At 32.0% G+C, this 18,495-nt stretch overlaps 1 protein-coding gene across 32 annotated transcripts in view; it reads right to left on the bottom strand.

Moving 5' to 3' along the window:
- The window catches only part of PTPRD (protein tyrosine phosphatase receptor type D), a 2,053,994-nt gene that overhangs the window by 1,480,728 nt on the left and 554,771 nt on the right, over positions 1-18,495 (bottom strand). The window lies entirely within an intron of this gene.

The following is an 18,495-nucleotide window of genomic DNA, read 5'->3' as shown; positions in this document are numbered from 1 at the left end:
TTGTCAAAGTCAAGAGCTGACAAAACAAACAGTAGTAGTTTAGTCACAAGGGGAATTTCTACTAAGAATGGAAGATTTTAAATCTGATCAGAAAACCAAAAGATTCCTCAAAGGAATCCTATTTGCTGGAATGCAACATAAACTTAACATTTGAAAGTCAAAGAAAAAAAAAACATCTGTGCTTGGAGTAACTATGAGACTAACCCTCACTGCCAAGTCTTGTTTGGAAAGACTCTTGAGTGAAAGGCTCAAAGGATCTCCCATTGGATCAAACTATTTCTGAGTCAAGGCTTTTGAACTATGGCAATGAGGAAGTCTTAATGGATCTCAGTGGGATTCCCCTGAAGTTCCTTAAACTTGGTGAGGTCCCCAAAGTATCACCAGACAACCTGCAAATAAAGAAACACTAAATTTACTAGAAGTCAATGCAGTAAGGGAAAACAACATCTTAGCAATGATTCAGAAGGTAGAAGTCAGAAATGGCACATTTATATTATTCTGAGATCTTGGCAAAAGTGGGTTAAGTAAGTCTTTAGAATCAGGGGACTAATTTGAATTGTAAAAAGTTTGTGATATATTACTCCAATATTGGTAGACATAACAAAGTGAAGATCGCAAATTAAATCTTGAGAAATTGTCTCATAGATATTTTTGCGTATGTTTTCTGAAGCCAGCAGTGATGTTGTTTATCAGTTTATAGTTTTATCTTTCATGAGCATAGATTTCCTAAAGATATGTTGACAATATGTAGTATAGTTCTTAGTCTTAAGTGCTATGTTTGATGCAACTGGTTGCAGTTCTCATCACAAAATATTGAAAAAAGGTGAAAATTTACTTTATAAAATAGTATGTCCAAATGGTATAAATATAATAAATAGAAACAATGTATAATCAATGTTTTGTATATAATTTAATAGTATATCACATTTGAAAAAATATAATACTATCATACAATACGTACCCTTTCTTTTCTCCCTCCCCTAGATTCTGGAGTGGGGAGAGAGCAAGCTGTTTATTATAGTGAAAAATAATGTTTATGAAGAGTTTTAGACAAAACATTGAAAACTCTGATAATGACTATAGAAAATTAATTTCACTCCCTAGAAGATCAGCAAATTTGGTTTTGGGGATGGAGAGGACAGGTATAGAAACCTGGAAATTTTGTAATACAAAAATAACACTTCCAAACTTTATACTAATTAAAAATGTATTCATTAGGCAGAGGTTACAAGAATGAAGATATCCAGTATTAACTTAGTTTGAGGAAAACAGCCTCCCTCTAAAATTGCTAAGGAATACATATTACTGCCAAGTTTTGTAGAGCAATTTTGCAGAACGTCAAAAGCTTTAAAATTGAATACATCTTCTGAACCAGAAATTCCACGTCTAGAAAATAATTGGACACTTGTGAAAATGTATAAACATCAGCTTTTGTTTTGTGATATCAGTACAATAGTGATAAATGGATATAGACTAAATGCCCATCAATAGGAAGTGGAATAAATTACAGGTCATTGATATAATGGTATACTGTATGTCCATTAAACTGATTTTGTAGAATAATATTTTTGGTGTGAATAATTGCCAACAATATGGTATAATTGTAATGTAATGGTAGAATTGTAATGTAATCTTATTGCTACAAACAAAATTCATGCATGTATAAACACAAAAGCATCAAAATATAATTTCAAAATAATTAACAATTATCTACTACTGGTGGGGCCTATGAAGTCTTTTAATGTCTTCTTAATATATGTTTATATTACACTAATTTTTAGTTGACATCTGTTAATTTTATAATAAACAAAAAGACAAATTTTATGTTAAGGAAGAAAACATTCATACCTATGGGTGAACACATTTACTTTTAAAGCTTTCACCACTTATCAAAACAGCATTTCTGTTTTGTGACTCAAATGCTTCCCCAACTTGCTATGTAATGAGTATAGACTTTCAGTCATGCAAGATGGAAAGTTCTGGAGATCTGTTGTACAAAGCACATATAGTTAACAATAATGTACTGTACACTGAAAATTTTGCTAATAGGTTGGTTTTCATATTCTGTGCTTCTTATCATTAAGAAAAGTTCTACTTAGAATTCTGAAATAGTTAAACTTGCCTCTATTGCTTTAACAGGGAATAGCATCTAACTGATATTAGTTCTAGGGAAAGGGGACTTCAATCCAGGAGAGTAGCTGAGGAAGAAGAGGGGATAAAAAAACAAACAAAACATATATATATATATATATATATATATATATATATATATATATATATATAGTATATATGGTGTAATTAGGGAGAAATTATGTATATGGTCGGTGCAAAAATAATTGCAGTTTAAAAGGTTAAAAATAACTGCAAAAACCGCAATTACTTTTGCACCATCCTAATAGCAATAACCAAGCAGATATTAAACTGTAACACAAGAGATCTCGGCACTCTTAATTCCAATGAACAATATTTTCTCTGGGTAGTCTAAATATTAATATTCATCATAAACATAGGTGGTGAACCTCCAACTTAACCTTTAAGCACATAATTAATACTGGATATTATCATCAAATGAACAATTTCATAGGTTAGATTTTATAATGTTAAACTAATTATACCTATCATTTCCTTTTTTCCCCCATTTTCTTTGAAAAGATTGTTTTGTATACTTTTTTTTCAATTAGAGTTTATTGGGGTGACACTTGTTAGTAAAGTTACATAGGTTTCAGGTGTACAATTCTGTAATACACCCTCTATTTATCACACTGTGTGTTCACCACATCCCCAAAAGTAATTCCCACAGTTTCTTTAAAGTCTGGTATTCCATGTATTTCACGAAATAGTATTTAATTTTTTATACTCAGCTTGCCTTAGCAGTATAGTAATGCATGGAATAACTATCTCTCACATTTTTTTTCTTTATTTCAGTACACTGATTTCATCCTGAAAAAGATAACAGGCCCACAGAAACTCATTTTTCACATTTCACAAGAGAAATGTTATTTGCTGTAATTGGTAATAAAATCCTATAAGGCAGCTCTAGAGTGACATTAAACTGACAGATTTGCAGTTACAGCAGTTTCATTATAATCATGTCAACACTTATTTCTTCTAAGATATGTCAGTAGCAAGGCATGTAGACAATCATCTGCTTTTACAACAGGTGTCTAAATATTAAAAATATATTGGGGTAATTTATAGTTAAGTCAATCACTACTCTTATTGCAAAAGTAAATTGTCTTTATTGATTATACAAACATGATGATTAAATTCTGCTAGAAAGTAGACAAATCATTTACTGAGCACCAATTTTGAAGAAGCATAACTGCTCTATAATGCATTCTGCATATTGATCAATTAATTCTGAAAAACTGTATTTTATGAAATTACGTTAACTGTCTTTAATTTCTCCTTGTCTATCATTTAATCTTTTATTTTCTCTCTCAGAAGCTAGGACCTGACAACTATGTACATTATGAATTCCAACTTTCTAGTCTTCATTAAATTGATTAGTTCAAGAGTTCCTTGCATTTCAAAACTGGAGATCAAACTGATTTCCATAAGTCAACTGATGACTTTGTTTTGCAATTACTTTATGGTATCTGTATTTTTCAGAATAGATTTTTGAGGACATGCCCAACATAAGTCTTAAAGATAAAGTGCCTGATCTAAATCTATTACAGATATACCGGTGCATGTGTGCCTATTTCTTAAAATATCTGTTTCCTCTGTCTAGTAATATATTATAGCCTGAGTGACATCAAGTTTTATTCTTTATTTCTTATTAAATAATGCCAGGATGATTTTTAATAACAAGATCTGTTATTTCAGATATCTAGAAGAAGGAAAGCTCAGTTTATTACAACTCTAAAAAGAGGTTTGAAATACTTTTAAGATTCACAGATTTGTATTCCCAGATCTAAAAGGAAGCTTTTATTTTCCTCCTTATGATCAGGAATTGTATAAAGGGCACCTTTCTTACACAAATAGTGGACAAAATTTTACTCTATTTTAAATAAGAAGAAAAGGAAAGATTGCTCTTTAAAATTTAGGAAAATAAAATAGAAAATCAAAATAAGACCAATATCGTTCTGTATTATTAACTATACCATAAAAGTGATATCTGTATTCTTCCTTCCACACATCAGGCTGGTCTCTTTCAGTAAATGTCACGCTGAAGTCACTTATGAGACCCACACTGTTGACTCTGGTTTCACCAGCAATAAATGTCACCACCACACAGCTACACCTGAAGAGTTGTTCTAGCTAATAGCTAGGTCCTCTGACAAAATTAAGAAGTTCAAGTTACAGATCCGACCTTTTCACTCATATTTCTTTCACATCTCAGTATATGAAAAATGCAATTAATATAGAAAAAATAAAGAAACTATATACTGAATGCAATTATAGAGTGAGGTCACATTTACTTCAGATTATTTATTTAAACTCATAGTCCTTTGATTACTCCATCTGTAAAAATGGAGAAATAGTTGCATAGGTTACATCACTATGTAAGATAATGACCACGATGATTAAGTGAGATAGTATATGGAAGTCAGTCACAAAGCTTAGTACATAGTAAGCTATTAATATGTTATCATTTCATTTCTATGATGACAAAAAAGAAAATAAGCTATACATGAATCATGTAAAGGAGACCATAGTTTTAATAAAATACGCACACACACACACACACACACACATACACACACAGGGTATTGGAAAACAGCAAACTAGCAAACAGGTTAACAGAGCCCGTTTCATAAGGACATAAGCACACCATCCCTAAAGTTCTCTGTCATTAATTTTGTTTTCGTTCTTTAGCTATTTTTTTTAAATAGCACCATTAAAGTGTCATCTTTTAAATTTTTATTTTATTTTTTATTTAAGTATAGTTGGCATATATATCTTATATTGGTTATGTTAGTATCAGGTGTACAGTGATTCAGAATTTTATACCTTACAATGTGATCACCCCACTAATTATAGTAATCACTTGTCACCATGTAAACTCATCACAATATTATCTTAAACTGACTACATTCCCTTTTCCCCTTTCAGCCACTCCCCCAATCTCCTCCCTTCTGGTAACCATACCTATGGTCTCTGTGTCTATGAGTCTGTTTTTGTTTTGTTTTGTTTTAGATTACACATTTAAGTGAAACCATACAGTATTTGTCTTTCTCTGCTTGGCTTATTTCACTTAGCATGGTATAATGTCCTCTAGATCCATCGATGTGGTTGCAAATGGAAAGATTTCATTCTTTTCTATTGATGCATAACATTCCATTGTATGTATATAAGCCTATAAATGTATAAATACATGTACATGTTATATATGTAGCCACATCTTCTTTACCCATTCATGTATCTATGGACACTTAAGTTGTTTCCATATCTTGGTTATTATAAACAATGCTGTGATAAAGATAGGAGTGGGTATATCTTTTTAAATTAGTGTTTTCACTTTCTTTGGATGAATACCCAGAAGTAGAATTACTGGGTCATGTGGTATATCTTTTTTTTTAGTTTTTGAGAAATCTCTATACTATTTTCATTCTTTAAACTTAGATTTTGCAAATGCAGTCATCTCATTTTGTGGACCGTAAAGTTTAATGAGGATTAGATTCATAGCCAACATTTTTCTTGAGACATATATTTTCTGTTTTCTCTTTGCAACAGAGATACCTAGCAGAAGAAGTTTATCTGAATTAGTAATTGTGCCTAGTCAGGTCATTGTTTTTAACTTATTTCTTATGTAAAGACCATGAAGAGTTTCCCATCATTAAATATCATAGAATTTCTCCTACCATACAAGAGCTAGCCAAGCTACCTTTGTCATTTATAGGCTTGCATACACTAGAGGGAGTAGAATTAGAATGGGGAACTTCATCCATATAATGCAAGAGGATTTGAATAAAACTATCACATAGATCAGACTCAAACTAGATAAAACTAAGGTGAGAAATAAAAAGGAATTGACATTTTGTTTTTGTTGTTTAAAGGTAAATGTTTTAATAATCTTATGTGTGTGATAAGTAAAAATTACCTTTGGACATACGTTTTTTAATTCTTTTAGAATAATGTTTGTCACAAAGCCATCTCAATCACAAAGTTAATGATAATAAATAATATGAAACTGCATATCTGTAAAATGATTAATGTGGTTATATATAATCCCCATTTTAACATCATGATAACTCAGTCTGTAGAACTGTATCGTTATGTTTGGAATGTTGTTTATCCCAGTGCAAGGATGAGTGTCTGGTATAAGCTGCCCTCCAACTCAATCCTGAAGAATAGCTTTTCTTAAAGTTTACCTTAGCAAGATGGCATGTGCTTAAATGGAGTGCTATTACAAATGTCTCCATTAAACTTATTACAGTAGTCCCCTTTAGCTGGGGTTTCACTTTCTATGGTTTCAGTTACCATGATCAATCTCCATATATAATATTAAATGATGAAAAATTCTAGAAATAAACATTTCATACATTTTACAGTGTGAACTGCCCTGAGTATTGAGATGAAATCTTTTCTATCCAGCTCAGGACACAAATCATCCCTTTGTCTAGCATATTCATGCTATTGATGCTGCCTGCTTCTTAGTTAAGTAGTAATGGTCTCAGTTATAAAATCAACTGTGGTATCTCAATACTTGTGTTCAAGTAACCCTTATCTTACTTAATGGCCCCAAAGCCATGCATAACTTTTATTATAATATATCATTATAATCATTCTATTTTATTATTGTGGTTGTTAATCTCTCATTGTGCTTAATTTAGAAATTAAACTTCATCACATGTATGTATAGGAAAATGTATAGTGTATATAGGGCTCTGTACTATCTATGGTTTCAGGCATCCACTGGGGATCTTGGAACATAGCCCCCACAGATGAGGGGAGAATAGTGTACCGCGTAACTCTAGAGGATATGCCACCAAAATAGATATTGTCCAGTTCATGAGGGTTCTCAGGAGAAATGCATTGTCTCTGTATCAGAACAGTTTTGCAAATACAAAAGTAAAATCTTATAGCAAAGTTGAATAATAAAATATCTTCATGAATTTGGACTTGAGAAAAATTTCTTAAACCTAAGGTACTAACCAAAAGAGGAAAGACTGTGAAACCAAACATTAAAATTAAGAAATCTTCTTCACCAAAATACAACATTAAAATAGTGCAAAGGCAAGCCATTGAGAGAGAGAGAGACAATACGTGCGATCTATATAAGAAACAAAGGTTACATGTTCAGAATATACAAAGAACTTCCACAAATCATTGCCTAAAGTCAAACAACAGAAAACCCACATGTACAAGAGACTTCAACAGCACTTCACACACACACACACACACACACACACACACACACACACGTACATAAACACACATTCATGCACACACTCAAATTCCAATGGTCATTGACATAAACAAAATGTGGTCTATCCATTCAGTAAAATAATAATCAGCAATAAACAGGAATGAAGTACTGATACATGCCACAGCATGATGAATCCCACAAACATGCTAAGTAGAAAATGCCAGTCAGAAAAGAACACATAGGCATATATATATATATACACACACACACACACACACGTATATTTAAGATCTTCAGTCTCTGTCCATAGCAAACATTGGTTAGAAGTAAATTCTGTATACAATCTGTGCGTTACAATCCAAATGTATTTGTCAATCCATATTTACCAAAATTTGGCTGATATTTTAAGGTTAATGCCATGTTAAGAAAAAATATATTAATTTTCTCATAATAATCATAACACTTTTTTATTTCTAAGATTTACAAATCCTAGTAAGTCTATAGAGAAAGTAGTAAATTTGTTACATTATGAAAAATACTCTTACTGCAATATTGCAAATCTGGGGAAGTTTGGAAATTGCAATTTGATACAAGATTAACTTCAAGTTAGCTAGAAATTCCATATAAGAAATTCAAAAAAGACCAAATGAAGAAATGTCTCATGCCCTTAATTAAAAAATTTGTGGTTGAAAAAAATGTGTGAATAAACTGATTACAGTAATAAATAATAATACCTAATCAACATTAGCCAATGGAAAATAATTGATACTTGGATTTAATTTTTTCTGCTTTCTTGTCCAGTTATTGATTGACAAACCAAACCTAACTAAGGGACTCAATTTATTTAGTGAAAAATTATTTTGAAAAGATTAATGATCTAATACCATAGAAAATTAAATTAACAGTTCCATTCACAATGAGGGCCTTCGGAGTCTTACATCTTTTATTTGGCAATTGAAATATTCTATTTACTTAATCTTTGGAACAACCAAATGAGTTGGTATCATTGTCTTTACTTTAAGTTGAGAAATCAAACTTAGGAAATAAACTTACCCATATGAACCTAACTAGAAATTGGAAAAGACATCATTTGAATTGTGATCCATGGGTCTCCAACCACCATGACCACCTCGGGAAAAATAAACTGAATATGGATTTTAAATTATTTTCATATGCCACATACTTACATAGTAATTTTCTCAAAAACATACATAGATAAAATGTCTACACTTCCAACATCTATCATGTTCATAAAATGTCCACTTTGACTCTCAAATATTCAGTCATGGCTGCTTGTGGAATGTTGTTTGTTTGTTTGGGGGGGCTTATGCTGGAAAATGACTGAGGGGATGAATTCCACACCTCGCTCAATGTGATGTACCTCCTAGTTGGCAGGGGATTGCCTCAGATGCACAGGCCTCTGTCCACACCCTATATATCCTATACTATATATATCCTATACTATATATCCTATCCTATACTGGATATACACATGCTGGTGAGTGGGTTTCCCAGCCAGAGGTGACCACTGAGTACAAACTGCTGCCCTCCCACACAAACACAGGAATATAGAAGTCTTGGGAAAGCAATGAAACAAAAAAGTGAGGTTCTAGACAATCTCGTCTAGATCCTCATGGTTATGGGATGACCACAGAAAAGTCTATGAAACATCTGCATTAAAACTAATAGAACACTAATAACGATTTTTACATTTGAGCGTTATTATGCTCAAATCAATTTAATAATTGCTCTAATCAAAATAAAATTCTATCCAACGTAGGTGGCATTTTAAATACTCTATTTATCAGGGAAATTATAGCCTAAGGTAACATGGATAAGAAATGAATAACAAAATATTTCATCTGGTTAGAACATAGAATAAACTGCATATTATACAAAGTTGTTTATTTCAAAATCAATAAAGGATGAATAAACTCTTCCTATAAGAAAATATTGTTCTCTACAATCCCTTATCTCTATAGAACACAAGTATTTTTAGAAGGAAGTAATCACCTATACATTAGGTTATAGTTTCTGGATTGAAAGAAGATTTAGCAGACCCTTGTTAATGTCCCAAGCTGCTGACTGATTTCACATAAAAGCTGAAACTCCTATCATTAGAAAAGTACATTCCAAGACCCTTAGTGGAAGACTGAAATCTTGGAAAGTACCAAACCCTATATATGCTGTGTTTTCTTCTATACATATATACCTACGATAAAGTTTAATTTATAAATTAGGCCCACTAAAGTAGTAACAACTATAATAATAAAATAGAATGATTATAATATACTGTAGTAAAAGTCATGTGAATGTGGCATTATTAAGTCAATGAAATAAGTGTTATTTGAACTCAAGCACTGTGATACTATGACATCCAATCTGATACCTGATATCTCTACTAAGAGATTCAGTGGGTAGTGTATACAGTGTAGATATGCTGGACAAAGGGATAAGTCACATCTCAAGGCAGGACAGAGCAGGATGGCACAAGATACCATCACAGTACTGAGAATTTAAAACTTATGAATTGTTTATTTCTGGAATTTTTCATTTAATATTTTCAGACCAGTTGGCAATGAGCAAATTAAAGTATGTAAAGCAAAACTGCAGATGGGGTGGGGGGGCGACTTTAGTTGTAAAACATTGGTTGGTTGGAATTAATTTAGTTAAATACTACCCAGTTTTCTTTACTTTGGTAATAAGTCAGTAGCCTGTTGTCTGAAGATATCATTAAGAAGCTGGCACTTCCGGGCATTTTGGACTCAGAATTTAACAAAACAAATAAAAGAACTTACTCTAACACATTTTTCACTTACAGGTTTCTAATGAATAGATTTCTTAGTTTTCATTGATTCCTCCACTTAATTTAGCAAGTAAAAGCACAATAACGAATAGGTTAGCATCAAAGAATACTTCACTGCTGAGAAGTACCCAGTGCAAGGCACATTTAGATATTATTTACAGTTTTGGTTTTTGTTAGGAAGGGGTATGCTTATTCCTCAAAAAGACACATGATTGTAGCATGTTGAACTGTAGGGATTTGGACATTTGCAATAATCATTTATAATTATATAAATGAAAAGAGTGTGAGAGACTTTCAGGGATGCTTTTTTATTAGTTTTCTATTCAAATATTACTTTGAATTTGAGTAAGTAGTCCTTATATCTTACAAATAACTTTCTAAAATCTAATTTTAATCAGTGATCAGTGTTCCAAGTTGAAAGTAAGGACACAGAGACAGTTGAGTACTTTCTATTATTATGTCTGGCCAATGGCAGGTATATTGGCTTATCTATATTCCACAGTTCATTTGGTTTCAGCCAGTTAACTTTTTATTCCAGTGAATCCTTTGTTTTAAATGATTGTATATTGTAATTTATAAGATAATTGGTCTTCATTATCTACAGCTCCCCAAACCCTTGGACTTTCCTAAACACTGAGTGTGAGAAAGGTGTCTTTTGTTAGGTTAATGAAGTGACTTTTGGACCCAATCCACATGTGGGGAGCTTTTAGCCAGGAGTTCCAACCCTGCTATTATAGGTTTGGAACTGCCATTCTCTTGGGCTGGTAGAGAAGCTAGAGATTAAGTTCAATTGCCAAAGACCAAGGACTTAATCAATCATGAGTATGTAATGAACCACCAAAAAACCCAGGATGGCTCTTTGACCTACTTTTTCTGGAGCTTCAGAGTTGGGTACCCGAATACTCCCAAGTGCCAACGTGCTGGGCCCCACGCTCCACAAGGATAAAAGCTCCTTTTTTGGGACCTTTCCCTATATCTCTTCATTCCATTATTAATTTGTATTCTTTAATACTCTTTGTATTCAATGGGTAATCCAGTAAGTAAAAGGTTTTTCCTGAGTTTTGTGATATGTTCTAACAAGTAATTAAACCCAAGGAGGGGGTTTCAGAAATCTCTGATGTATAGCCAGTCAGTGAGAAGTAAAGACAACCTGGACTTTTAATTTGCATTCTTAGTGAAAGGAGGTCACTGGAACCTCCATTCTGTAGCCTTGAGGTCAGAAGCACACAGAAGAACCTAGTCTTGTATCTGGCATCTGAAGCGGGACAGTGGTCAAGGGGGCAGAATTGCAGGACTGAATCCTTAATCTGTGGAACCTCATGCTATCTCTGGGTAAATAGTGTTAGAATTGAGTTGAATTCTTGGGCACCATCAAGGTGTCCAAGAATTATGTGTCGGTGTGTGGGGGGGCACCCCCCACATTGTAATTGTGTCCACATGCCTTTTCAATGATAAATATTGCTATTGAAATGTAACCTGTAGATAGTGACTAATTTTTAAAAAGTCTAATAATTCCCTTAATCAAATTATTTTTGAGTGTTTATTTACCTAATCAAATTTTAAAACAAGATTATACAGGTATAAAAATGGAACCTTATGCAATGATTTTGAAGAACTATAAAATGTTTCAAAAATAACAAAACTGAAATACAATTAATCACGAGATGAACAGAGAGGTGAAAAAAGTGGGTGTAAGATTCAGACAAAAAGGAAACAATATTGTTGAAAGAACATATGTGATAAATCATCCTGTTTCTATGGGCTTTTTTGGGCACTATCACAATTATAACTGTGCACTTACTTATGAGATGATTTTAAAAATGATTACGAATGTCCACCTTTCTACCAGAGTGTAAGTTTCATTAATGCAGGGACAATGTCAGCTTTTACTCAATATTTTACCTCCCAGTATTAGTACTGTTGTTCCCACAAGGTAATTCTTTCATATACATTTCTAGGTCTATGATAAGAACAGCACAGTGCTCAATATTTGCTCAATATTAAATGAAAATAAAAGGAAAACACTAAGATCCCTAAGGATCAAATTATCTGGATAGCTATTGTAATGTATGTATTAGGATAGCTGCTTACTAAACTCCTATGAAAGAAACAACAGAAGACATACAATGCATCAAAGGCATCCAAATCAATGAGTAGTGAGATTAAATGTTTACCTGGAAGTGGTTCATATAGTTTGCAAGATCAGGACTATATACATAAAATATGATGTGACAGAGCAGTATTTCCACTCCAGAATAAATGTCTTTAATTTTTAACACTCTTGTGACATTATTATTATCATTATGGTATCAATTATATTAAAGTTCACTGACCTAAAGCACAGTATCCAAACATAGGAAACAATGAGTGGCAAAAAAAGATTTGAACTTCAGTGATATGAATCTAAAGCCAGTATCATTTCTACCACATCACGTTATCACTATACTAAGTTTTACTGTTGCCATTTGATTAAAATAAAATGCAATAAAATAAAATAATAAAATAAAAGACACACAAAGGTTTTTCACTGATTTCTGCAAGGTTGCAGTTGGAGCCCAGAAGAGGTATCAGGCCCCTGACCTCTATTTTGCAACCCTTTACTGTGTTGATTCTGCCCAAAGACAATTTTCACAGGAACCATAGAACAAATTTAAATTCAGATTAAGAATTAATGACAATTATGAATTTTCACTTTATAAACATAGTAGTCAGTCCTGCTTTGTGTTACTTATTATTATTTTCTCAATCCTTTAGGACCATATAGGTAGTCCCTTTATATTCCATGACATATAATACCCATGGGGCAGGAAAGAGAATTCACTGAACAATTTCTAGTCTATTAGCCATGGAAGTAAAGTCCGTATTGCTGGAAGAAAATCCTTCACCTTGTCTGGCTGAAACAGAATAGTTGAAAAAAAAATTCACCACCTACTGAAGTATTCGATGGCAATCATGACCAAAAGTATAATAAATTCTAAAAAGACTACATTGCATATGAATGAAATACTTCATTGGATTTTTAATAAAAACACACATAGGAATGATAGGAATGATGACGTAATACCAGAATTGCTTTTCCAGGTAATAGACCAATGGAAGATAAACACAACTTTTATACTTCAAATTTCTGCTAGCCATTTTATATTTTGGTTCACATTGCGATGTTTTAGAATTTGATATTTTGGCCAGTCTACACAGTCATCTCACCAGTTTTGTTTGTTTGTTTGTTTGTTTGTTTTAAGTTTGTTTTAAGTTTGTTTTTTGTGTTGGGTACAGCTCTCAAGTTAGATTTTGTACCTTTCTGCTTAATAGCATGGAGACAAAGAAGGGACGAAAGTATAATTCTAACCATGTGTTATTTATCTTATTCTCTAGTCTAATATTATCTCCAAGGCATTTAGAGTTTCTGAATGAACACATTTTTACATCAATTGCCTCTCCTATCACCCATTTTTAAGTTCTCACTAGAAAAAAATATATAACAGATTGAAGTCATTGGCTCAAAGTTACACAGCAATGCAGTCACAAATGCAAGAACGCAAACCGATTCACTGACAATCAATCAAACACATAATTATTGATGCGCACCATCCAATGAGACACTGCTATGCATTACTGGAGGTATAATACAAAGGCAAACATACATGAAATAAAACTTTTACTCATCTATTCAATCTCATTTTTTAAACACTCTCTGCTGCACACTCTGAGGTTCTACAATAGTTTGATATTGAAACGAAAAATATTTTTTGAGGATACCATTTTTTATTTCCTTTATAGTACTTAAGCCATTGCATTTTAAATATTTTTTTATCAGTTGACCCCTAGATTTTGAGTTCCAAAAGGGAAAATTCTGACTTACATCTTATTATCAACAACATTTAGAATGTAGAGGATACCACATTTTTATTAATCTAGTATAAAAATATGGTTCATTAACTATATCAGGAAACATTCAAGAGGTGCTTACATTGTTCCCAAATATCTGTTGTACAAGAATGCATTTAGTTTTATCTACTAACTCTACCAAAGGGAAGACGGACCGCACAGTTACATAGGGTTGCATATTAAATTTCATTTCTCCATTATTTTGCAGTCCCATCTAATAAAATTTCACATGTTAGAGCTTTGCTCACTTTTCAGGGAATTCTTCACTTGGTTTTCTACAAATTAGTTACCTACAAGATGATAACAATATAGGTGGATCATTAGAGGGTTTCTTATTCTGACATTTAGAAAATTTAACTGTATTTCTCATTGCAATTAGATAGTCAAATGAAACACCCCAATTGCTACTTTGTTCTTACCACATTAAATCACAATATTACATTAAAGATAGTGTGAGGCCTAAATTGCAGTGGTAGTAAAGGTTCTTTTTCCTTTTACATGCATCTCTGATGTTTGATAAACACTGTTCATGGTTTCTACTGCTTCAACAGTAATAAAAAGGGTAGTAAAATTTTCAAGACTAAGTTTTAATCCATTGTGTCATTGGGAGTTTTTAAAGAATTATATTTGAACTTATTTTGTAATGGAACATCTTAAATATACAATCTTAATTTGCAAATACATAGTAGGTGAGTCAAAAGAAAAGAAAAATGCTCATGAAGATTAAAAAAAAATGTAAAAATGCTCATGTAGAATTTATGGTACAATATTTGGTAAAGTTAAATACATAATTTTTTTAAATCTGTGTTGGGTGGTAAAACACATAATTCATTTGAAAAATATGTGTTTGATTTAGAGGAAAGGTAAGTGAGAAGTGCAAGAGAAGGAAAGATATGTGGTTTATTATGGCCTACTATGTGCCAGTATGATAGTAAATGGTTTTAAATACACTATCTTATTTTAATCTTCTCAATAATTCTACTAGGGACAGTAACTGTTATTATTCATAGTCTACAGTTGATGAAAAGACATCTCAGATTGACTAAGTAATTTGCTAATGTACAACTGCATACATTCAAAGAGCCATTACCTAAAACTATATTTTTTAAAAAAGACAACAAAACACTACGAGAGAAACATGAAATACATTTAAATCGCTGTATATCCAAGTTCCTCATGTCGAAACACTTAAAAAGGAAGAATCATGTGTTCAGATGCATTCAGTGATTATTTTCTGCAATTATAATCCCCAGTGTTAAAATAAATAAATAAAAATAGTTCTACCTGCAAGATACATGCCATTTTCGAGCTGAATGAAACCTTCGTGACCGTGAATTCCAAACCCATGTTCCTGTAACTAAAGAAATCAGCTCTTGAGGAAGGGAGACCATTATTTAAGGTTACAGAAGAGGCAAACTCCGGGTCATGAACCAGGTCTCTCATTTGTCAGTTCTACCTTATTTCATTTGTACTTCCAGAACTCGTTTCATTGGCATCCAAACACTATTCTGTTTTTGAAAATTGTTTTCCACCATTACTTGTCCCCCTCTCTGCATGATGAATAAATCCCTTGGATAAATGTATGTTTTATATATTTTATTTTCTTCCTCGAGGACAGGCAGATCTTCACCTTGATATCTTCATAACATCCACCCAATTGCCTTATACTTAGTAGGTCTCCATTTATTTTTAATTAATGAATTAATAAATGGAAACACTATGGATGTGACAGGAAATTCCCAAGTCCAGGCAGTTATTTCTCAACTTATCAGAACATGCACGATTCTCTTTTCTCCTTTATTTAAAATCTGCTCTATCATTTTTGAATTATAGATTTGAATTTTAAAATAGTTCCCTAATGAGTTGGAAAAATATATGGAATAATATTTTGATGGGATAGTATAAAGTCATGAAAACTTTGCTATATAAATATATTTAATAATGTGGAAATTGTCTACCATATGATTTAAGGATTAATTGATTTTCTACAAGTATGTCGATATAATCCAATTTTTAAAAGAAAATATATAAGAGACTAGCATTCATGAAAAAAACATGTAGATCCTTCACATTAGATTGTATATGATGTCTATTTTCTTTTTTAAGCTATTGTATGTTTTCAGATTTTCTACAACAATCAAATATTACTTTCAGTAATTAAAAATTACTGATTGTTATTGAAAATCTAATTTGTTTCTATTTTATTTTGAAAGGTCCTTCTCACACATGGGTCACATCCCGATACCTAAAGCCTGTACTTCGCTATTTTAGTGACTCATTCTATGCATAGGCAATATTACCTGTCTCTATTTTGCCATTATTATATGTATTGTATTCTATTATTGTTAGTATAGTTAGTTTACATTATTATTCAAATCTTCTATACCCTTGTTGATTTTCTCCCCAGTTATTTTATTAGTTATTGAAAGTGTGGTATTGATATCTTTAATTATTAATATTGAAAGGTTTATTTTTCTCTTCAGTTTTGTCAGTCTTTGCTTTGTATATTTTGGGGCTCTGTTGCTGGTGACCATATTTTATAGTTCTATATTTTCCTAATTTATTTATCTCCTTATCATTTTAAAACAGTGTTCCCACTTTACAGATGAGGAAATTAAGACTCAGAGAAGCTAACTTGCCAAAGCAGAAATTCCAATTGTTTAGATTGCAAAGCCCATATTATTTTCACTTCTCTATTGTCTTCCAGAAGGAATTCTACATTCACTTTTCACACTTCCTTGTGCAAACTGTTAATTGCTTATACCAAATCCAATGGCCATAAATCATTCTATGTGGACTTTGACTTAGAGAGTTACTGATGTATTTAGACCTCTGTTTTCAAAAGACTTAGGAGTATGATAACAAAATATTTCTCACTCTAGAAATAATGCATTGCACTACAACATTAAATTTTATTCATATGTCATCCACATTGTTTCAGTATATTTCACTTTCAAAAAAGAAATAACCCCAACAAATCACAAATGACAAAAGAAATTTGGCTTTACGGATGACAAATAAGACATGAAAAAAATTGATAGAGTAGAATGAAAGAAGGACAAACTTTGATTTACAATAAATTTATTTTTTAATCTTCCATTAAATGTATATGATGTAGACTTATTTCCTAATAGTTAATTGATTTTTCACATCAATCTTTATTGTAGTAAAAGACACCTGGTGTGTTTAAGTGCATAGTTATTTCTATATTTAATTCTATTATTTTTCCCTTATAATTCAAGAGACTTGCTACCCATTTTATAGGTTCATTTAAAAACTGCTTCAGTTAGCACTTCACTTCATTGGATTGTTTCAGGTTGATTAATTAAAATGCCTTTGTGATATGGGGTCTGTAAATGTTAATGGACACATAACGTTTACTAGAGCACTCTTATTGTGGATAATCCAATTGAAGTAATTTCTATAGACAAGTGTCTTGCTCACAGGTATGGAACTCTCAGGACCTACTTGGGCAGCTTTTCTGTAATTTGCTTTTATGGTTTTCAGTTTCAATTGGATTTTATAAGCTTAATGACTTGGGGAATGATTATGGGTAACAATAATTCAGAATTGACCTTTCATAGTTACTTGCTTTTGGACTGGTTTAGCTAGCAACGCTTCTAATTGAATTTGTCAGCAACAAAAATATGTGCACTAACATCTGTTGACTTACATTTTATAATCACTGTTATTATGTTAAATAAATATTTAAATAGTTAAGAAAACAATAGCAGTAGGACAAAGTCATCCACAGTTACACAAAGTCAATGTGTCTATGTGAAAATATTTCACACTCTAATCATGCTTCTTCATGAAAGAAACCCTTCGGGAACTATTAAATATATAATTGCAATCAATTGAAATTTGAGCTCTTAGGTTGCACAGAACATAGTAGAGCTATAAAGACAATTATATATATATATTATATAGACAATAAAGAAGTGGAAGTCAATCTAAGACACAACCCAAAAATGAGTATCACTATACAATTTCTGCAGATTACATTGCCAGGTACTTTACATATATTATGTATTTTAATACTGAAAACATCCTTTGAGGTTAAAACTATTATTAGTCCACTTTACAGATGAGAAACTGAGAAAAGAAAGCTTAGGTTATTGCTCAAGTTCACACTGCCAGTAAAAAGATGACATGTTTGTTTGTTGTCTGTGTGTGTGTGTGTGTGTGTGTGTGTGTGTGTGTTGGCTTCAGGTATTTGATGCTAGAACCAGATATCTGAAATACACATCACATTAGAATAATAAATGCACATCACACTAGACTTACACTCCACAATTGTAAGCTTTTTGCCTCTTTTCTCTTTGCTACCACCAATATTAAGTGATATAAGTTTTCAGAAGAGGGAATATTCTGGAAGAAAAGGTAAGGTTCCACAGAGGAAGTGGTAAAGAGCTTGATCTAAAGGGAAAACTTGATGTAGGTAGGCAGATGAAGAAATGAAGAACATTGTAGATAAGGAAGTGCA

The sequence above is a fragment of the Rhinolophus hipposideros genome (genome assembly GCF_964194185.1).
Source record: "Rhinolophus hipposideros genome assembly, chromosome: 11".
NCBI lineage: Eukaryota > Metazoa > Chordata > Mammalia > Chiroptera > Rhinolophidae > Rhinolophus > Rhinolophus hipposideros.
The sequence above is the reverse complement of the archived record's forward strand: the minus strand, read 5'-3'. Positions and strand labels throughout refer to the sequence as shown.